This window comes from Varroa jacobsoni, unplaced genomic scaffold, assembly GCF_002532875.2.
Source record: "Varroa jacobsoni isolate VJ856 unplaced genomic scaffold, vjacob_1.0 scaffold_128, whole genome shotgun sequence".
Lineage (NCBI taxonomy): Eukaryota > Metazoa > Arthropoda > Arachnida > Mesostigmata > Varroidae > Varroa > Varroa jacobsoni.
Genome location: NW_019213030.1, coordinates 84,268 through 104,992, shown reverse-complemented (window position 1 = coordinate 104,992; position 20,725 = coordinate 84,268). Strand labels below are relative to the sequence as shown.

The following is a 20,725-nucleotide window of genomic DNA, read 5'->3' as shown; positions in this document are numbered from 1 at the left end:
AAGATGGCGATCGGTGACGACCTTTGAAGCTACGGAGGCACACTAGTAGGTAGAATTTTGGCAATAAGAATTGGTGTCACCTTCAAAGGGTATCGGCACAAGAGTTCCCTCAAATTACGAAAATTCGATTTGAGGGCTCACTAGGCGATAGACCGACGATGTAGCATATTCCTAGCCGTGACGACAATATGCAAGAAACGCGAAGGGAACAACCTACATAGGAAAAAGCCGAAGCCGTGAGTTTGAAACGTACCGCAATTTAACATAACATTAGGTTGCTACAAGCAAATCTGGTGGACTTGTTTGAAACTGAATAGCATCTAAACTAGCTGGACTAGAAATATGGCTTATTTCATATACATTAGAGGTGCTTTTTTCTATTTTTCACACACTTGCTTCAGCGCTATGCCAGTTTCTGCAAAGTTAGGTATCTAGCACTTGCGATCCAACAAGTAATTCGTTGAACTGTGGCTTCTTTAGGGCATGATAGGCCTCTTAGTCATACGGATTTTTATCGGGCCAATAAATTAGTTAAAACGAACATCGGATATTCCTCCGCTTAATCCAAAGGGTAACTAAGCCAGGCGATCAAATCTAATGCTGCCATTAGGTAACCAGACCGCATGCTTTCGATCGCTGTTCTAACGGCGTAAGAGCCTCTTGAAGAATTTCAGATAGGGAACAGCATTAATTATTTTCGACGAGTACTCCACAATAGCAAATGCCTGTGATACCCATCGCAAATTCTATTATAACCTTACACCCGATACCTAGTCACTTTTTGCTAGTTCTAAACACTCTAATTGCTCTTGAAATATCTGCGCACTGTGCTTTCCTTTAAAGCATCCTTGTATAATGTCTTCATTCAGTTTCGATGAGTTTCCGTAGAGCTGTGGCCTTCGAGAAACAAAGACTAAATTGTTGAAAGTTAATTTTCAAGACTAACAAATGTTTTTCCTTCTGAACTTATCTCTCCTGCGACGAACTCAACCTGTTCTCACTCATAGCGTTCTCGAAGACTAGAATATATGAAAACCAAATTTTGTCTGCTAGCGGCGCGCATTTCAAAATTCCGCCGGATGCGCTTGAACAGTCTATTTATTAGTCCGAAAAGCTATGCGATCGTAAGACGATTAATTTTCAAGGGGAGACTAACTGGACAATTGAATGTAACGTTAATGAATAGAACTGCTAAAGTCGTCTCCTTTTCTAGAAATAAAGAAACAAGAGAGTCTAGTGTATTAGTTGAGCTCCATAGCACGAAACATAATCGATGGCCACGATCAAACAGATATTCCGAATTGACAACAACTTACTGCACAGGATCGGTGTGCAGTAATTTGTAATCTGTGTTAATTTATAGTATAAAGGAACATAACAAAATGACGGTTGTTGTTTTGGGTGTTAGATCCAACCCAGCCCTAGTGAATGACAGGACCAGGTCTTCAGAAAGGAACGAGACCCGATAACATAGCCATAAGGGGAAGGTTTCGGTCTACGCCTTCTTCTTGAACTACCGAAATACATAGGCGTATGTGTTGTACATACGTTTACGCAATGGCACAATTTTCCGTCATATCAGCTGGACGGTGAGACAGATTATTAGAGTTATATCTAGGCGGCAGTGTGATTCGACGACTGCAGCGAAGGTGGCAGGGCTGACAACACTACCAGAACTACGCATAATTTTAGTAGCAGTAGCGCGGTAGTAGTGAACAGAAGCAGATCAAACCATTTGCTGCTTTTGTTACTTCTGTAGCTTCTGCCTATGTCAAATAAGGCGACACCCTGTTGCTACTTCTGATCCGGTTAGTGCCGCCACCGCCTATACGGCCGCCGTCGCGTTCAGTTTGCCCGTCTGTCTGACGTTCGTAGTAGTCACTCGGTACTGTTTGTTGCTATCTGGCCCTTCGTTCCCCCGCTGCTCTGTTCGGTCCCTGAACGTTTGCTGCATCAATGTCTGTACGTATGCGGTTTATTCATTTTGTTCTTCTAAGACCGAATTGTGCTTCACTTTGTCCTGCGACAATAGCACCGGCAGCACAACAGATGCCATCGTCGACATCATCATGACGCAAATCAACAACGGCAGCTTACAACGGGATCGACGCAATTGCGAACTCTCGTTGTAACAACGACTCTAACAGAGTTGCAAGAGCAGAACTAGTTTCTCGTATAGCCTCATCTGTTCTGCATTTGTCCCACTATCCTTCGTTCTGTATTTTGTGATTTCCGCCGCCATTTACTTGTCACTATTGGCAAGCTCCTTTACCTCCTCGCCTTTGCTGCTTTCTATTTCCATTTGTCAAAACGCGAGAGAAGCCGACCAACAATAGGTAAAGAAGCAAAAAACGCAACAGGCAAACGAAAAAATCGCATACACAGAGGGCGCTCGGCCAAAGACAAGAATAGGTCTCTCTCTCCCCGTATATATACATATACAGAGGGAGAGAGAGGGAGGGAGGGAGGGAGGGCCCTAGGACGTCGGCGTCCAACACATGAATTAAGGGATGCATTGCACTTTAGCCAGATGCGTCATGGGTTCATACTCATCGCGCGGAGTTGAACGTAGCCAGCTGAATTCAGCAGGACACAAGGCTGACAGAGACAAAGTGTTTCTTTGTCGAAACGCAGTAGTTAGTGTTTTCGTTCAGTTTACATTTGTTCTGCGCATGGTAATATGTATTTATGACACGAAGTCAGAACGATTCGAAAGGAAGGCACTGCGCAAGCAGATGAACGCATCAGAAGCCCAGCAAATGATTGGCTTTGGTAATAGTTTGTGAATCATCGAGGGACCACTATGGCCTGCTAGGCGTTGCTACGTCGCTACATTCAAAATCGAACCCAGTGAGTGTATGAATAATAGACGCTTGATTCAATAGAATGACAGACGCACACGCAACGACAGGTTACCTTTCTACCGATGTCAACAACCCTGATCCCGTTCCTCCACCCTTTTTCTAATCAAATTATAAAGATGGTAGAAGGGTCTGGAGACACGGTTGCGACTGAGTGTGTGCTAATTGCCTGAATTGTGCTCCACGTAGACCACCAACCTTAGACTGAAATAACGCTACAAACGGACACAAAGTAGACTTGCGATGTATGTATACTACATGTTTGCACAGCCAATTATCTATATATTATAGTGTGCATTCATAAATCAATCAAGAAGCCATTTATGGAGTCTTCTCACGTAAGAGATTCCGCAGGAGCCTTCATCGATGGCCCGATAGACGAGTGAATCGCTAATGTACTTATAATAACAATTAAACGCGTTAAATCGAAGCAACGATCCTGCTCTCTACAAACATGTCGAAAATCCCTTTGGAGGAGCGTAACAAAAATTGTTAAGTCTACTACTTCATTTCATCTGAACTGTAACAGTTCAATAGAAGAGGGCGAGAAAAACGTGTGCTTTTCATTTGCCTGGCTAGCAAACAATTTTTCATTAGAGGTCATCATCCTAAAACGTGTCGATGGTTCTACGATTGACCCCCCACTACCTGGACTCAATTTAAACATGCGCTGAACCTGAAGCTGATCATTATTAAGGGGTAAGACTCAACTCTTTGTGCCGCAAGCGGGTTCTTTGAATAAACGATACGTAACCACAAATGTCACGAACACTGTTCCGCTGTGTAAGAGAATCAAGACATGCGATGCTGGCAAACTGGTAACATGGCATGTATTTTTATAAAGGAATTATTCCTATGAATGGGGATCATGTAGGCAAGATTCGTGGGCAGGTACATAACAGTCGCGTCGAGACCAACTTAAGTTCCGTTAGCCCTTGGTGAATCGGTAGAAAAGCACTCAACCTTGATCAGTTCTCTCCTTTTGCCCCTCCTTTGTTCCATGAACGTCATGCAAATCTGCCCTGCCGTCCATGTCAAATACTGCGAAATAAATACTGTAGCGCTAGTAATAAAGTAAAGTTAGTTTTCGGCTTAGAAGTGTTCAAGGTCAAATAAAAGAAGTAAGCGCCATAACTCAATAAGGGCAAGAGTATACGCACGAGTGAACGTTCCAAGGTATATAGCTAAATAGAGGAGTGGCAATGTATGTACACCACGACCTGCCGAATTCAAAGGTAGAGTTATCGCTCACTAGTAGATGAAGATGGCAAACTTCGTAACATTGTCTTCGCGCTCATTCGGACTAAGACTTTCGGATAGAAGGCAATACATTCTGCAATAACTTATCATTGAAAAAAATTATAGATGCGAGAAACATTTTGTCGTCTTCTTCAATCTCGTCTAATAATACATATACATCTTAGCAGAAGTAGCAGGCAATAATCTCCCAAGGTCAGAAATTTAAACATACACCGAACGTACTTCACGAGTAAATCAAAATCTCGATTTAAGCTTTCCTTTCCAGAAAAAAACAGTAACTGCTTTGTTCTGGAAATATAGAAAATAAGTAACTAAGACAGGACGGCTTCGTGTCTATATAGCTGTTTTTTGTGTTTCAGCCCACACGATCAGAGGCGTATGTTTATTCTAGATGATTGAGCGGCACAATTTATAATTGGGATAAATATTACCTCTGTGATATGATGTAACTATATAGTTTCGAGGTCTTTCGTTTCCTGCGGCTGAGAAGCAGAAGCTGGAACTGTTATAGGAACAGCCAAAAGTAGGGATCCATAAGCGATATCCAGACATTGCAACTGATCAGCTATGAATCTTCATTCGAAAATCATTTAACTGGAAATTAATGTGATCAGTGATGATCAGATCTGTCCCAAAATATTTATATATAACAACACAGAAATTTATTTTCAACCTAGGCCATTTGACACACAAGTGGAATTGCCTTGGCATGTCCATGAGGTCTTGAAGATTAGCGCCGAACACCTAGATAAGGTGATTTAGTCTTCAGACGGCACAGAAGTTTGTTGTTACGTGTGAATTGCGGCGTGCATCAGTATAGCTGCATGCGAAAGTTTGATGGCTTTCTTTAATTGCAAGTAAGAACAGGATATGTTAGGGATTTTGTCAGCAGATAAAGTTTGCTTTATTCAATACAAATATCTGAGGTGAGTGCATCAGAATGCAGAGCCATCGATTGGCAACGACTGATTGAAGTAAGATTGTATTTTTTTTTTTATTTAGTAGTAGATATGTTTAGTAATATATTTTTCAGAAATGTAATCAGGAAGAGAGTGACAAGAAGCCGGTCAGCAGGATAGTTACTATTTTTATTTTTCAATAGAAAATGAATTTTGATAGTGTGAAGTTCAGCTCCACGGGTTGAATTTTGTAACGCACGAACAATTACAATAGAAGTGAAGCTCACTGAATGCGATGGGAGAACAAAAAAGAAGTTCGGAATCATCGAGTTTAGCTTCAAATGCTACGCAGTTTATGGCACTTGTTTAAATTTTAACCAGAACTTCGTTACCGTTTATAACTGTAATGTGTATAACGATCCGCATTTGTGTCTAATAGGTTAACAGGAAGCTGTGTAAAAGACATCGAAGTTCATTTGGCAATTATATCGAAATGCTTTTGATGTATGGAACAGTCCACTTTGCTCATGGACTATTCATGTGGGCCTTCATTTTTTTAGGCCCGACACTCGTTCTGCGTCAGCTGTTGTACGTGCGGAGTTTATGTTGTTTCTCAGGAGTGCAACAGCATCGGTCACGGGACCTTCAATCGCTCATTCGGTCGAGCCGTTTTCTATGGCTGGTGTTACGGCTTTGTGCAGAAGAAGCGACCCACTAGCAACAAAAATAAACATTTCCGATCCAGACTCAATGGGGAACTACTGGCTTTTCCAAACGAGCAGAGGTCTCATCTTTTGTGCTCTCATCAGTCTCAGAGAAAAAAAAACCTCTGATCCCGCGTTCGGCCCCAGACAATGGCACGGTGAATAACTTGAACAACAACAGAAATTTAATAAATGGTCTCACAACCCGTTGCTGCAAAAAGCTTTTAGCGTTCTTCAGACGCTACGGCCGCCGCTAGCAGCAATAACAACAATGGAGCTGACACATGTGTGATGCGTTTGTGCGGCGCTATCGTAGTCGTTCTCTTAAATTGATTTCGTGTTTGCCTTTTGCTCCTCAAATTTATTTGAACGTAAATCGACTTTGTTTCGGTCTGGCTGAAGCTGTATTCAATGGCTTGAATCGCAGCGAACCGAGCGCATCTCCAAGTCCATTGTCGTTACCTTGCAGGAGAAGAACACCAGGGAAAAAGTATAGATATAGTCATGTCCTGCAATAGGAGGAGACGCACTTCATGTTCTTCAACATATTCTGCTCTTGTAGTAGTTTGCCGGTGCAATTGAAGGACCAAGTTGCTTTTCCCTTGGAGGCCGACTTCGTTCGTCTCAAGCGAACGTTCGTTCAATTGCGCCAAGCCTTTCATCGTCCGTTGGATTATAGCTCATCTCAGTTTATCTGTACTGTAACATCTTTTCACCGTTTTACGCCTCGGTAAAGCTGCACACTATACCCAACTACTATTATAGATTCGCTGCTGTTCGGGTAGCTTATAAGGTCGAAGGTATCGAATCGCTTCTCCTTTGTTTTCTTAAAGCTCCAATACTCGATTTCATCACTAAGCGTTGTCCTAGGCTCAACTAGACGCTCCTTTTGGCTATGCAGTAAGACTTTAATCAACGCTTATTTGAATTATTCTCTGTTCGCTAACAAAATACTTATACCGGCATAATATTTGACCAAGCGGTCTGATGTCCGATTCAGGTACGCTCCTAGTGTACTCGGTTTCTTTTCCGAGCGACGCCATTCCCTCTACTCGTCTCTTTTCGGCTGGAAGTAAACGTTAGACCATGCTTCATCGCTAGCTTCAGCTGGATTTTTTCCCAAATTGCATGTGGAGCGTACAACTGGCCTGGAGACATCTTACGGGAGATCAATTTTTTTTTTATTCAGTTTCGCATTTGCAGTATCTAGGTAATAATTCTATAGCCTATTACATGTGAGATGCCAGTTTTGGTCGGCACGGCCTCTAGGTTCCAAGGTCGGCTTCGTGAAAGTGAGTTCTTGACGTTCGGACCCCGACACCTGTTTACCTTTTCGTTAATCTTCAGCACTTGAATCCTCGTTTTTGAGACGTTCGTACTATGCACGTACTGCTTAAGACTATCTTACCTAATGTGCTCATGAGTTTCCAGAGCGCTGTGGTCTCCGAGGAATAGAAGCTTGCCTACTTAACCCTTGATCGCCGGCATTTTCTTCTGAAACCAGTTGTCTCAGAGCAAATTACACCGGTTCTCACTTGCAGATTTTTAGAGGAGTGGAGTATTTACCAGCCGAGTGGTATCTGCTTGCGCTGTGCAGTTGAGAAGTTGCTCAATCTCGAAATCCGCCAGATTCGCTCGTAACGGTCTAATATTTGCTTGGTCGATGCTATACAATGGAATCGGAAGCTCCAAGGAGAGCGTACGTTTGCAGATATCCTACCTGCGAGCACAGTCGTTCCCGTTTTAACATGCGTTTTAGTACCACCTTACACTGACTAAGCGCTAGTTCCTTCTTGATGCCTTCAATTCGATGACGCAAAACGAGGTAAAAACAAAACTAGAGAGAGAAAGATAGATACAGAATATAATTATATTATTTTGTTATAGAACGTAACGTTATTGTTAGAAGGCATAAGTGGCTGTAGCTATTTTAACAGTCGTTGTCGTCTGCGGTTTATGAGCGACGCCTTCTCCACAACCATAGCAACTGCTGTCTTCAAAGCTACTATGTACTGCTGATAAATTTTTGCGCTGAATTTCATGTCCTGAAGCCGTTAGGCCGTTACATTAATGTTCGAGTTCCACAGAAGTGGAGCCAATAACAACACGAGTTATAGCGAAGCTCTGCCGGTGGTCCTCGGGCTACTCGTAAACAACGCGTCGCGACTCATCTCTCCATCATTATTTCGGTACGTTTTCACTTTGCCTATGGCTGAATCGCTGAGTGAGTACGTCCACCCGCACCAACGAATAAATATACGTCGGATGCGCATTTTCGTTACCCTCGTTCTATTGAAATGTTAACAAACGAAATACACAATAGAGACACTTGGACACACAAAAGGACACTTACCCTTTTCAACTGATTTTGAAATTGAATGAGTTTATGCAGAACGTCGGCAATGAACAGGGGCTGACGGATCCTTTCCCCATATATATACTATTGTTGTTGTTACTAGCTCTTTTTTCTACTTTTGTAAGGTGACGCACCACCTTACATCGTAATTGTACAATTCATAGAGATATTCGCATTTTTTCTACGATTATCAATGGCGGAGCCGAAACTAAAAGCCACAGAATTATGTCGAAGTTAAAATAGATCTATTTTCATCTAATGCAGAGTTAATCCTGTCCTCTAGGGAGTCGATCTACCTATTCTTTTTAATGGAGAGCTTCTAATAACAAGCCTGTTAACCCAATGAAGTGGACGCAAATTGTTGACAAACCTACAAAGTAATACAGGCATAGTTGTGCTTATACGTAAGGAAAACCCATGTGATAGGGTCCACATGCTTCCGACAAACCTTTTCTATAGAACACTATTGCACTCTACAAGGTTCGTTTTTGCATATTTTATATATAGCAATAAATCTGCGCTTATTGAAAACTGGTACATATGTTCTTAGAAGGTGATTGTTTCTCCAGTACATCTGGTACGGCGGCAATAGTCTAAACTTCTTGCCCCCATTGTACTAGGAATACAGTTCACACTCGACAGGAGTTCGTGGCGTGAGAAACAAGCATGGGCCGATTCAGCAATGGCAAAAATTAATTAACACCAGCTTGTACGACTGCCATACGGTTTCATAGGTCTGTTGAAGTTAACCCATATAATAAGTTTATACTTTTGTTCAAGTAGCCGATAATTAGGTTAGAATGGGATAGAAGGAATAAATCATCCTTATGCATTTAGTCGAACTGAATGTGTCGTCCTGAGGCCAAGTAGCACCTATATCATCCGTAAACATTGTAACCTACTTCTAATTATATAGAAGATACCGCCACGATACTCAGTGCCGGTTGGGTAACATGGATTACCAATATCATTGTAACACAAACAACAATACTGGCTGATGAACAAAAGCCGTAATATGGCATTGGTTGTACGCTTCTGCACATAACGCATACACACAGGCGACGCGAATCGGCTCATCATTACGTCGGTCATGTGTGACAAACATAAAAATCTTATTAAGCAAGCTGATTTAGGAGACGACCCATCGTCTCGTCAGCTCATAGATATGTGTTTTTTTTTATTGTCGTATGATAAACGCTGCACGCATATGATAGGTATGGCTGAATTGATTGATGTGATCTCAGATATCGATAGAATCAACGATAAATCTCGCTATGTCAATAACGTATGCCGCAGCAAAGGCGTATGGTGTTCACGATTCGGTAGCAGAGGTGCAAATAGGTGTTGCCTGTTCGTAGGCCCGCCTTTTTTTCATAACCCCAGCTTTCTTTGATCGCTGTTTATTAGATCACGGCGGGCCCCTAGGTGGCTTCCGCAACAGCGGTACCTGCTCGTTTTCCGACAGCCGGCGCATGAGCGCTCTTATTATCACTCATTTATCGGTGGTTTCAACAGAAGCGAAACAAAGGTGGGTCGCTGTCAAGATTCGCCGGCCGACGTTTCATCGTCTCCATTCTCCGGCAAAAAAATTGAACGAGTTATTTGCTCCTGATATTTCAACGTAAACTTCTTGGGGGTCGAGTGCTTGTTCGAAAATTTATCATTCGTCATTTCTTTAAAGGGCAGTATCAAGATAAGGGCCATACGCTGAAGCCGACGCCAATTTGATAGACGCTAAAGATACGATGGCTAACAACGAAGCTGCGCAAGGGGCGACCGTATTCGTGAATAAAAGTATGCCGGAGAGTAGACCGGAACGGCTCTCCCCCACGCGGGAGAATCCTTGTTATGCTAAACCTCGCCTTCCCGTTGCTCAAACTATAGCACCTTGATTAATCATTTAAGATCAGACCAATTTTCAATGCATTGACTAATTTATTTTTCAACAATTGCCTCACGACGATCCCAATTTATCGCCATGCTTTCTACGAATCCTCAATAACTTCCGCCGATACAACACCGCCTTCCCGTCCGATGTCGTTAAAGCGTACCTGTAACTGCAAGTGCAGCCAAATGTAAACACCGCAACTTCGTTGTTTTTTTTTTTTATAGTTTATGCACAAAGGAGGGCTGACGAGAGAGTAAATGTACTGGGTGACCGCCATATGCTTTAGGGTCAAGGGCAGCCAATCCTACATTATAACTATCTCCGTAAATCTGCTGTGCATTATATGGCCGTTAGCCACCCGGCGCGCACGTTGCTACTTTTGCTCATGGATGATTTATTTTCGGAAGAGGATTTCGTTGCTGGCTAAACATCGTTCTAGCAGCGTCTGGACAAGATGTTAGCGCAGATAAGCCTGACCTGGGGAAATTTAAAACAAACAACCGTTATCTTCGAGAGTTAGGTGCTCGGAAAATCTATGCCGGGCAACCAATGCTCCATCTATATGTCACTATAACAGGGGTGTGCCTTGATGTCTTATGCAACCAAGATATAACGACACTATAAGGTTCTGAGCAGTGGACACGCAGGCCTGAGTGAGAGCACTATCCTAGTTCCGCTAGCCATGCGTTCCAGATTACACAAAAATGCGAAAAACCCATTGACTCCGTTTACGGAACAGCTTAAAGTGGTGCTCGGCTGTTGGAGGAGCTGCTAGTAACATGGCGTGCCTGTTGTGAATCTTCTCTTTCGCCGTGTTCTGAGTTGTCTGAATAGCAGAGACGACCCAGGGGCGTGAGTCAAATTGCGTATATGGTTCTGCGATTTTGGGCAAATAAGCATATGCACCTGTAGCATGCATCAAGACTGTTCATAGTTAAGAAGAGGTGCCTCGATTAAGATAATGCTAGCAGTAGCCAGAGCAGGACGTTGAAGCAGCTGGAGTCGCTGACAATTCGTTGGAGAAATCGTTCGAAGCGGTATTGACAATTCGACTGGCTTGTAAAATATAACGTGTACGTATATAGTGATGTCCAGATGGTTTTCCCTTCGACTGAATTGGAACAGTCTGTGCGAAAGGAGTTTTTGTTGAAGAACGACTTATTTGGATTCTCAATTACTCAACAGCTGTTCAAGCGTCTTTGATCGAGCCGATTCTTTATCTCAGGGTACTTTTATTACTACTAAGTTCAATAAGTATCGTCTATGACTCAGCAGGTTCGGGCTTTCAGCAACGACACAACCAGCGCACCCGACCTTCAAAGGGGATCAAGGTTGGTCACGGCCCTGCCGACGATCGGAGCGCTAATTCCATCATAGCCCTGCCGATAATCAACTCAAACGACCTATGTAAAATCGCAAGCTAAGAAAGGGAACGCTGTTGAACGATTTGTATGCAATAAATTGTGAGGTCAGTTACTTACCGTCGTGAGCGCTGTCCAGTGAACATGTCTAGTTCACAAAATCTGAGGGGCCATTGTTATCAGCCAGTCAAATAACGATAAAATTCGGGTCGCAAAGGGTGATATATAGTAAGAATAATATGTAACACTGCTGACAAGTTCGATTCGTTTGCACAATTGTTCGGTTGATATACATGGAAGTTGTAGAAGACCTGAATACGGGCTCACGCCTAGCAATGATAAAGCAGCTTGTAGCAGTATAAGGTCAACCCGCACGCATCGTTGCCGATAATCCGCTCACATTCAGAAGAACAGCACGACGTTGGGATGTGCTCTGGCAAGCATTAGGGCTGTACAGTGGCAGCCTGAAAGTCTTTTCACGAAAAAAAAAACAAGCTATGGGAAAGCGCCATGCCGGGTGGACTTTATGAGCAAATGTTCCGTACGGTCAAAGGTTCTCTACATAAACAAGTCATGGATAGAGAACACTGTTCATGGGACACATCGCGGCGCTCCACAAAACAGCGCTAGTCGTCAACTAGATGCCGGTTACCTCAACGACAGAATGAGTTGATGCGTCACGAGCCGGTTTAATTCTTGTCCCACTCACAGTGCCCTCAGGACAGCTTCGTCTGTTTGGAAACAGCGGGAATGGGCATTCTAATAGCAACTGATAGACTGATAGCAACATATCCTGGCAACGATGGCGATCTCAGTGTTTTCTCATCGTGCACAGCGATCTGTGGCGTGGAAGGAGACAGGAGTCTTTGAAGGATGGCAACGTTTTTGTGATGCCGTACTGTAAGTTCCTGAAACCGAATCTCTCGTCGCCCACAGGCCCAGAAACCATTCCTTGCTAATAATGCGTAGGTATCTTTCCCGGTTGCCATATTCAATTTGACGAAAAAATAATGGACTTGGGGAGAACCAGTTTGTATTTAAGGAAGCTTTATGATATGAGCACACAAACTCTCACAAAGACGGAGAAGAATTCCCTTTGTCTAGTTATCTGTACAGTGGTTGAAATCTTGTAAAGCACCGAAGTGTTTTTTTATCGTTCAAGACCTATACAATATGTAAAGACATGACGTTCAGAAATGCTGCTTATCTTTAACCGGTTCTGATAAAATAGTATTTTGGAATCTAGTCTCTTCCAGGAAGCGTGAGAATTTCTCAAAATTTCTCCCTATATGATTGCTATAGTTTACTTTTCTGAACCCTATGCGGGTAGCGTAGGATTTGCCTAGCTAGCTGGAAGCAAGTCAAATACAGCTGAGGTTAGAGTCGAAAGGAAAAGTTGCAGGGGGGTGGGGGGGGGGGGGGTGGGGTTGGGTGGATCATTCAAGAAATGGCTTAAGAAATTCTTGGTCCTGAGAATCCATGCCGAAAAAGTAGGCCAATGTACACATGTATGGTGCCGTTCGTTATCATACGATGCTAGTGGCGGCAGTCACTTGGCGCTATACTTTGTTATTATTATGTTTCTTTTGTTCCAGTGGCCACTGCAATTATGAGAATAAATTATGCTGTACCGGACGGCTGCCGTCGATGCAGCCGTAACGACCGCAGGTCACTGCTGCTATTGCTGCGGCTGACGCGGCGACCACGAATCACAGCATCGTCACCGCAATTGCAACTGGAACAAGTGATTCCATGAACCACTCAATTCGTTGACTGTTACCAGATTATGCTGGATGCTGATGTTTTCGATTTTGATACAAGCGTTCAATATAGGTATATATATGTGCGTCTGTCGTTCCTATATTATGAAGGCATATATAGACGACCAGAACAAGGCAGCATGCCATCATCGTTGTCGTTCGTGGTACAATGTATTACGGACAATATTACTACACTCTATTGTTATTATGATTATCAAGAAGAGGAAAACGACGAGGAAGAACGTTTTCGCTGGCCGCCGAAGATCAAACAAAGAATACAGACGACATAATATGGCGGCCACGTTGACCACAACCCGTCGTCGTCGTTGAACACCGTCCCGCAATGGCCCACCTTCCTTCACTCCGTTGAACAACTCATTCCGCTTAAGTAACTGCAGGAACAATGACAGCAGAGTGCGACATCAATTGTGAAGTCTTTTTATGACGATGACAACTATAATAATAATAATAATAATAGTGAGAATGGATACGATGATTGTGATGAGGATTGCTAGTAGTAGTAGTAGTAGTAGTAGTAGTGAGCTCAATGATAGACGAAGAGACTCATTTAAATTGTGTATACTGCTTTATTATAGCAACAAAAGGGACCATGAAAAAAGAAGTAGGCACAGAGGACGACTGAATATTTGTTCTTCAAACTATTGCGACTGTGAAATTCGTAGCCACCGCGGCAACGATGGTAACAGCGGTTCGACCGAAGGTCGCCACGTTAAATGACGCCATGTTCAACAAGTTCCACTACAAACAAAAGCCAATGACAGTAATAATAACGCCGCCGTTGTGGCCGCCGTCACTCGCTAACACTACTCAACTGGGTTTTATATAAATAAACCCATACGTCTATATGCTAATAGCCACAGTTTGGCCTGCTAGTGGTACAAATAGACAAAGCGAGACCTTAGTAGTACCGAAAAAAGCAAAAATACGCTCAGCGTTACAGCCATTATCGCGACCATCGTCATTATCAATGGGCAACAATAAAGGAAAAGTCGTTGTCACATGTTTCGAATGTCCAGCGGCGTCCAAATAGCTACCACAAATATAAAGCCCGCGGGCAGTGTCGCCTATATGTGATCACCATTCACATCCATTATCCTTCAAGTAGCAATTGTCGGCCATATTTCACTACGAGACACTCATCAAAAATACACCTTACTATTATCGAAACGCTTCCGGCTCGCGCATGCTACTAAAGGTAAGAGACGTAACAGCGGCAAGAAGTTTGTATTCAATATTTCTCGCTGATAGTTCAACAAGTATGTTGCATCCGTGTGTGTGTGTGTGTGTGTATGTACGCGAGCGAGCGACATAGAATTTGCACACAAACAAAGACGTATGCAAAATCTGGAAACGTTAACGTTAAACGCAACTGGCGTAACCCGCTCCAGTCGTTCAATCCTCAATTTCATGTTGAAATGCTGATTGCTAAACGTGTTAAACTGAGCGAGGCCATTTTTCCTTCTCAGTAAACTGTGATTATTGCACAGATCCCGCCCAATCGGAAACCCGGTCCGGAGTGCTGTTAGATCAGTTTAAATGGGACACAGATTCATTGTTCTTTTTCTCGTTCAAGACTCGGTTTGCGAAGTGATAAGCAAAAAAAAAAGAGAAAGGAAAGAATAACTATTATTTACACCATACACACACATATATAGACATTTGCTAGATTTAAATGTGCCGCTCAATGCAATCGGTAACTGAAATCGTTACCTACACCGATGCTCGACGCTGGGGTCAGTGAGAACAAAACGATCGTTTAGGCAAAGTGATTGACGGACAAGCCGTAATAGCGACTGGACGATGGGGTGGACCTGTATTTGTCTAACCAAAAGGACGTACGTAAGGCTAAGGTTGCGCCTTGAACGTAAACAAAAAAAGACCAAGCGAAACAACTATAGTAATAACAATAATAAAGGTATTAAATAAGCCGCTGTTACTACTGTCATTGCACTTATGTCCGTCCTGTTTCTAATACGAATCACACAACGAGTGCCACCTAAACGGTGTGCGCTTGAATCACCAGGCTGCTGTTGGCGTTGTTCAATGCATAATGGTTGCGAGCCATTTTGACGACGGCAATCACTCACACTGAAGATCTACTGTATAACGGCTTTTGGAATATGATTCTTCTAATCATCGGATTACGCATACTATCATATGTTCATAAGGTACCTAATAATCTCAGCCCTAAGTGACGGATACCTATCGGGTCCCATGAGAGGCTTGCACGAACCAACGAGCATGGCCCTTTGCTTCCACGACAGACTTAACGTCACAGTGCCAAAGGAAGATACTGTGAAGTCTTGAAGAAGTAGTAATTTACAGAATGTATGCATACTGAGTGGCTTCTGGAAAGAGACTTTGAAAAATGACAAATTGTTCCCGGCGAGCTAAGCGCGAATTAGTGGTCAGATGAAGGTGGAAATGTAATAACATCGCAATGTGTTAACTCGATTGGAAGCTATCGTTCTGTGCTTTGTGTAACAAAGAGACCTTCTACATTTCCCTGTTCTGTAATAGAATATGGGGCTTTCACAGTACAGATTTCAAAACTAGCCGAGTGGCATTTCCTTCAGTTTATTCAACTACAAAGGACGGCGGCTTCAACTCTATGCTACTTTTAAAATCTATATAACACACTACATGGCAGGTGGCATTAAATAAAAATGGCGTATTAAAGTCTTACGCAACTGTCGCTACGTAGGTTTTTCCCATAAAACACAATGATATCGCGCATCGTAGGTGAATAGTTAGCAGATAGATATTTCCAGCCTCCTATAGCGTGACAGATGCTTCGATGATACACGAGCAACGTGCCAGAATTTCTAACAGAGCCCGGTTACAACGGAATCTTATCATTTTCGCGCAGCACTTTGTTCTCCTTTTTCCTTTTGCGATTGTCGTTTCTGTACACAGTGTGCCTCTGTGTCTGTTTGAATGTCTCTGAATAAATGATTATGTATACTCATTCGGCAGCCCTGTTTGTGCCTTGTCACCTCATCGACGACGGCAGCGAAAATAGGACTTTTCAGAATCGGTCATCAAAGCTAATTGGAAGATTTTCTTCGTTGCTGCGGCTACAGCTTCTACCAGTAGGTACTCCTGCGCGAAACCCGTACGTACAAATCAAGTGGAGCGACGTTAACGATACACTGCAGGACGCCGTTGGCGTCAATGGATCGCAGCTGACGTTCCTGTTATGTCGTACTGTTAGCGATAGTGATATAGTACTTTTCGTACAACGTCTATTTAGCTGCAGGTTTGAAACGTAGGACCACCTAACAGTTGAAATATGTCATATTTCTTTTTCATAGATCTTCGCGCGTCGTTTCTCCTTAGTCCTTCCACCTGTCGCCGAAGTGCCGGACGGTGCAGATTTGCAAACTGCATTTGTATGGCTGCAGATCAACAGCTGGCACTCCTAATGGCCCTGGAAATACAACTGGATTTAAATTAATTTTTCCCACCGAACAATGTAGGAAAATAAAAAAAATTAACGCAAACTATACAGTAAAAATGTTACATGATTTGAAACAGACGATATAATAATGTATATAGCCTTTCACGGGTAAGCTTCGTAGTGAGTTTTGTTTGCGAATAGGGAGAATTAATCAATTTGGTGTTGAGTTTTAGCTATTTTTCGAGTCCTAATAGCGAGATACGGTAGGCGCTTATATTTTCAAGGCTATGTTGCCTGGGTATCATCACTTACGCTAGGTCGCTGATTTGCTATACAGCTTATACCATGATCTGCTTAGACAACATTTAAATAAAAAGGTTTTTCTATTTACACGAGTTACTTTAACAAATACGTTACATTGTAATTCCTGTTGGGACATAACGTAGGACAAGATGCGGAAGGCATTACTAAGGAAATAATTCAAAATGCTTGATTCTTCCCGTGTCCTGAATGTGGAGGGTTAACTAGGGGTCACGTGCCTTCGTCGAAATATCTAGATCAGATGAAGAAAATGAGCTAGATGGCTCCTGTCCCAAAATGGATAGCCGGAATAGCAACTATTAATGGTAAACATTTTTCTGCTGCCAATATGTTTTGCTCGCATTTTTAACTGATCGAAAGATTTAGCAAAGTCATCTGTTAAACACAGAGGCATATCGGTGCTTCTGAAGCTCAGTACAAAATACAGACAATAGCACAAAGAATAACCTATCACTTCTCCGACTCTGTTGGCAACTCGGCAGTACAAAAAGCACCTGAGAATGAAAAAAATCAGCTTTGAGTACGTACGTTCTAGACGGTCTAATGTTTTCTCTTAAGTTATAAAACGTTTTATTATATAGCGTAAATGCCGATAAGGCGTAATTGCTGCTATTTATAGGTCGTGCGATGCATCGGTGGGTGCCATGAAATGAATTTAGTTGCCCTATCACGGTCCTTATTTGTCCCCCTGGGAACTGTTTTTTTGTTTGCTTTGAAGAAGCGAACCTGCCCGTCTTCACTCTAGATCAGCGTTTTACTTCTACGTAAGTTGCCAATGTTAGATTTGCTAATGGACGAAGAGATTATTAGTGTGGAATCATAAGCATGTTTTCATGATCATCCACTTCGCTTGCTACCGAAATGTTCGTTTTGGTTTCTTGTACTCCTTTGGTAATCTGGCTACGCTACGCTTTGTTCTATAATACAATACGAGCAAATATCGGCCATCGATTTACCAATAAGAGCCTCCTGAGCGGGACGTTTCTCGAGACAGGACAGAGGTACGGAAGCATGTGATAAAATGTATTCGGAGTTGATGTAAAACGATGTAGTGAATATTTTAAGTGTGCAGTAGATGACAACCCTTCATCGATCAAAATAGATACGACGAAAAGAAACAGCACGAAGAGAATAGTGTTTGCCATGTTGTTGTATTGATCCTCTGGACCTCGACTAAACAGGCTCGATCGTCGTCTGCAGCGACGATGATTGCCTCGGATAGCGGATTATCATCTGGGCCGGTTTGGTAACTTTGCTGAGCTATTAACTTGCTGTTGCTGTCATTCTAAAATGCGTTCTGCCTTTTGCCGAATGCCAAACAAAGTCAAGACGAAAGGCCAACAGAGGTTTGTTCCTCCCAACAGCCACCGCCAGCGCCATCTTGCTCCTCTTAACCCCTGCCCCCTTGTCTCAACCTCGCTCCTTCCCGTACTTTGCTCCCTTCAACCTGCCTCTTATTAGGTTACCCCGTACTGACGCTTTTGGTGTAGCTGTTGTCGTGAGGTCCGCCGACGAACGATAGCACAACGCTAAATAAACTACAACGGACGAATCAATTAGTAATAAACGAAGACGTATAGAACGCTGAAACGGATGCGGTGACAACTGTTTGCAGAAGATGAAGTGGACCCGCGTCGCGCTTAAAAGATTACGCACGGATAAAGAACTCAATTGCTACTGTTCAAGGTTTTTTAATGATGCTGAGAATGGTAATGAGCAGATCCCTGTGGTACGATGATGACCATGGTCATAGCAATTGAAGATACACGTACATAAGCAGATTTTCTACGCGCACTACGCCATACGTCCTAAGATATTTTTACGCGTAACTGAACATGTTTCATCAATGTAGCTAAAACATACATCTTTTCGAGAACAATTGGAGTAAGGGTAAAGCAACAACTAGACCTGTGCTCTGGGTCTTCGATTCCCGTCTATATTGGCTTTCATCGAATCCAGTTGAGGAACTGTGTCAATCTAAATACATTTATGTGGTACGCAATAACAGGTCGAAATCGAGATAGACAGACGCTGGGCCGGTGCCGGCCACCAGAATTTCAAATGTCGCAACTAGAACAACGAGATCACGAATAGAGAGCGAAAAAGAAAAAAAATGCCGAAGGCTTACGGCTGAAGTCACGCAACGTAGTCGAAATACGGCGACAGCATCGGAGTCTGTGCAGAAAATGACAGCTCAGAGTACTGAAGAGCTCCATCATTAGTGTTTAATCCATGTTGATGTTTGGTTGATATTGGCTGAAATGAAATAACTCCGCGTATAGGTTTCATTTCGACACAGAGTCAAACTATCGATCCACGACGATCCCTATAGCTACTAAACATTGCATTATCATATATTGTTGAATCATATCACCCGAGACGTGGCGCCCTAAGCCTGTAGCATTTGAATAACAAATAAGCGGTTGTGATAGTCATAAGCAATAAAAATTCTGTTTTCTAAAGTAGAATGTAACGAAAAATCGAAATACACCACATTTATATAATTATAACTCGTTCAATTGACATCAGCTCTGGTCAGAAGCAAAAAGAAAGAAACATCAAGCGACGAGCGGCATTGTCCGCCACTATGCACAAACACACACAGATATATCTTTATATGGACCTACACGTATGCGTTCGTATGTTTGTGTGTGTGTGTGTGTGTCAAAAAACGTCGAGTAAAAAACACCTAATGCTGCTTTATCACGTAGAATCATAATCGTCTCAGAGACAGCTTTATTACAACATCTCTTCTTACCGGCAGCATTAGCGATTTGAAATCCATCCATCCGCCGATGCCAGCGTCAAACGTCATCGTGTTTTAATACTACTACTACTACTACTATTGTTGTTGTTGCGGTCGCCGCCGCCGCCGCCGCCGCCGCCGCCGCCGCCGCTAGTGCCTATTGCATTTTACTTCTTCTGCCAATATTTCGTATTGTATTGTACCTCTCGATGTCTTAAAACGTGACGGCGCGTACGCGTACGATTGTAATAAGCTACATTTAATTGTGCGAGCTATTGAATAAAAAATAATTTCGTCGAGAGAGAAACAATGACAAATTTAGCGCGGACCTAAAGTAAATGGAATACCGTCGACGATCCGCTGACATGGACTTATCGCCGCCGGCTGTCTCGAGAACGACAGCCGCACACAGAAAATAGACAACGAAAACAATAATCATCATTCTAGTCGTGTGCTTCGTTTTCGGTTTTGTGTAGCAGTATCGTAGACACACATACTCGCTAGCAGACGAACTGGCATAGATGCATAAATCATACCGTCAAGCAATGAGAGCGAGCTCAACATAAAACCGCATGCTCCAGTACCTTGTTCCGTTACATATATAGATAGATAGAATCTGAACTTCACGCGAGTACTCATTCTAGCTCGAAAGGAACGAATGGCTCGCGGCGCAGTAGCATCGGCATATAAACGAGCTTTCCTACGAAACTATTACATAATTATTACAGCGCAATATGTAATAGATTCGTACTCACTAAAGTTCTATTGTCTTTCTCGGGATAACGTCGCGCTAGGTAGGACGCAGCGGAAGGATATCGGAGTCGTCGACGTTGGACCGAGTAGAGCTGGTTCCGCTGTAGCACTTCTCGGACTCGTTCGAACCGAAGAAGATTCTGATAGACAATTCATTTACGTAGGCTACATCACCGAAAAGTAAGATTTAGTTAATTCATACTGGACATAGCCAGGACAAAACCCCCTAAAGCTAGACCAAATCTGCTTAGGTTACTTAAACCCTGAACGTCATTTAAAACCTATCATTGCGGTTTTGATAGTCTCAGTTTATCGTATCGCTTTTATCGAACTTTTAATCTACATTACTTACTGAGGAAAGTGAGTTCGCAAAAAACGACAACCCCAGTAGACCG

At 42.8% G+C, this 20,725-nt stretch overlaps 1 long non-coding RNA gene across 3 annotated transcripts in view; it reads right to left on the bottom strand.

The window, feature by feature from the left end:
- Positions 1–10,008: 10,008 nt before the first annotated feature.
- Positions 10,009–20,725, bottom strand: part of LOC111267860 (uncharacterized) — a 43,578-nt gene continuing 32,861 nt past the window's right edge. For 2 of the 3 annotated variants that reach the window (XR_002684877.2, XR_002684884.1), the window contains one exon: positions 15,649–16,540. This is a non-coding gene — a long non-coding RNA (uncharacterized LOC111267860). Of the gene's footprint in view, positions 10,138–15,648; positions 16,541–20,725 lie in introns of those variants that run through there. The other variant, XR_015313981.1, reaches the window with a different exon arrangement.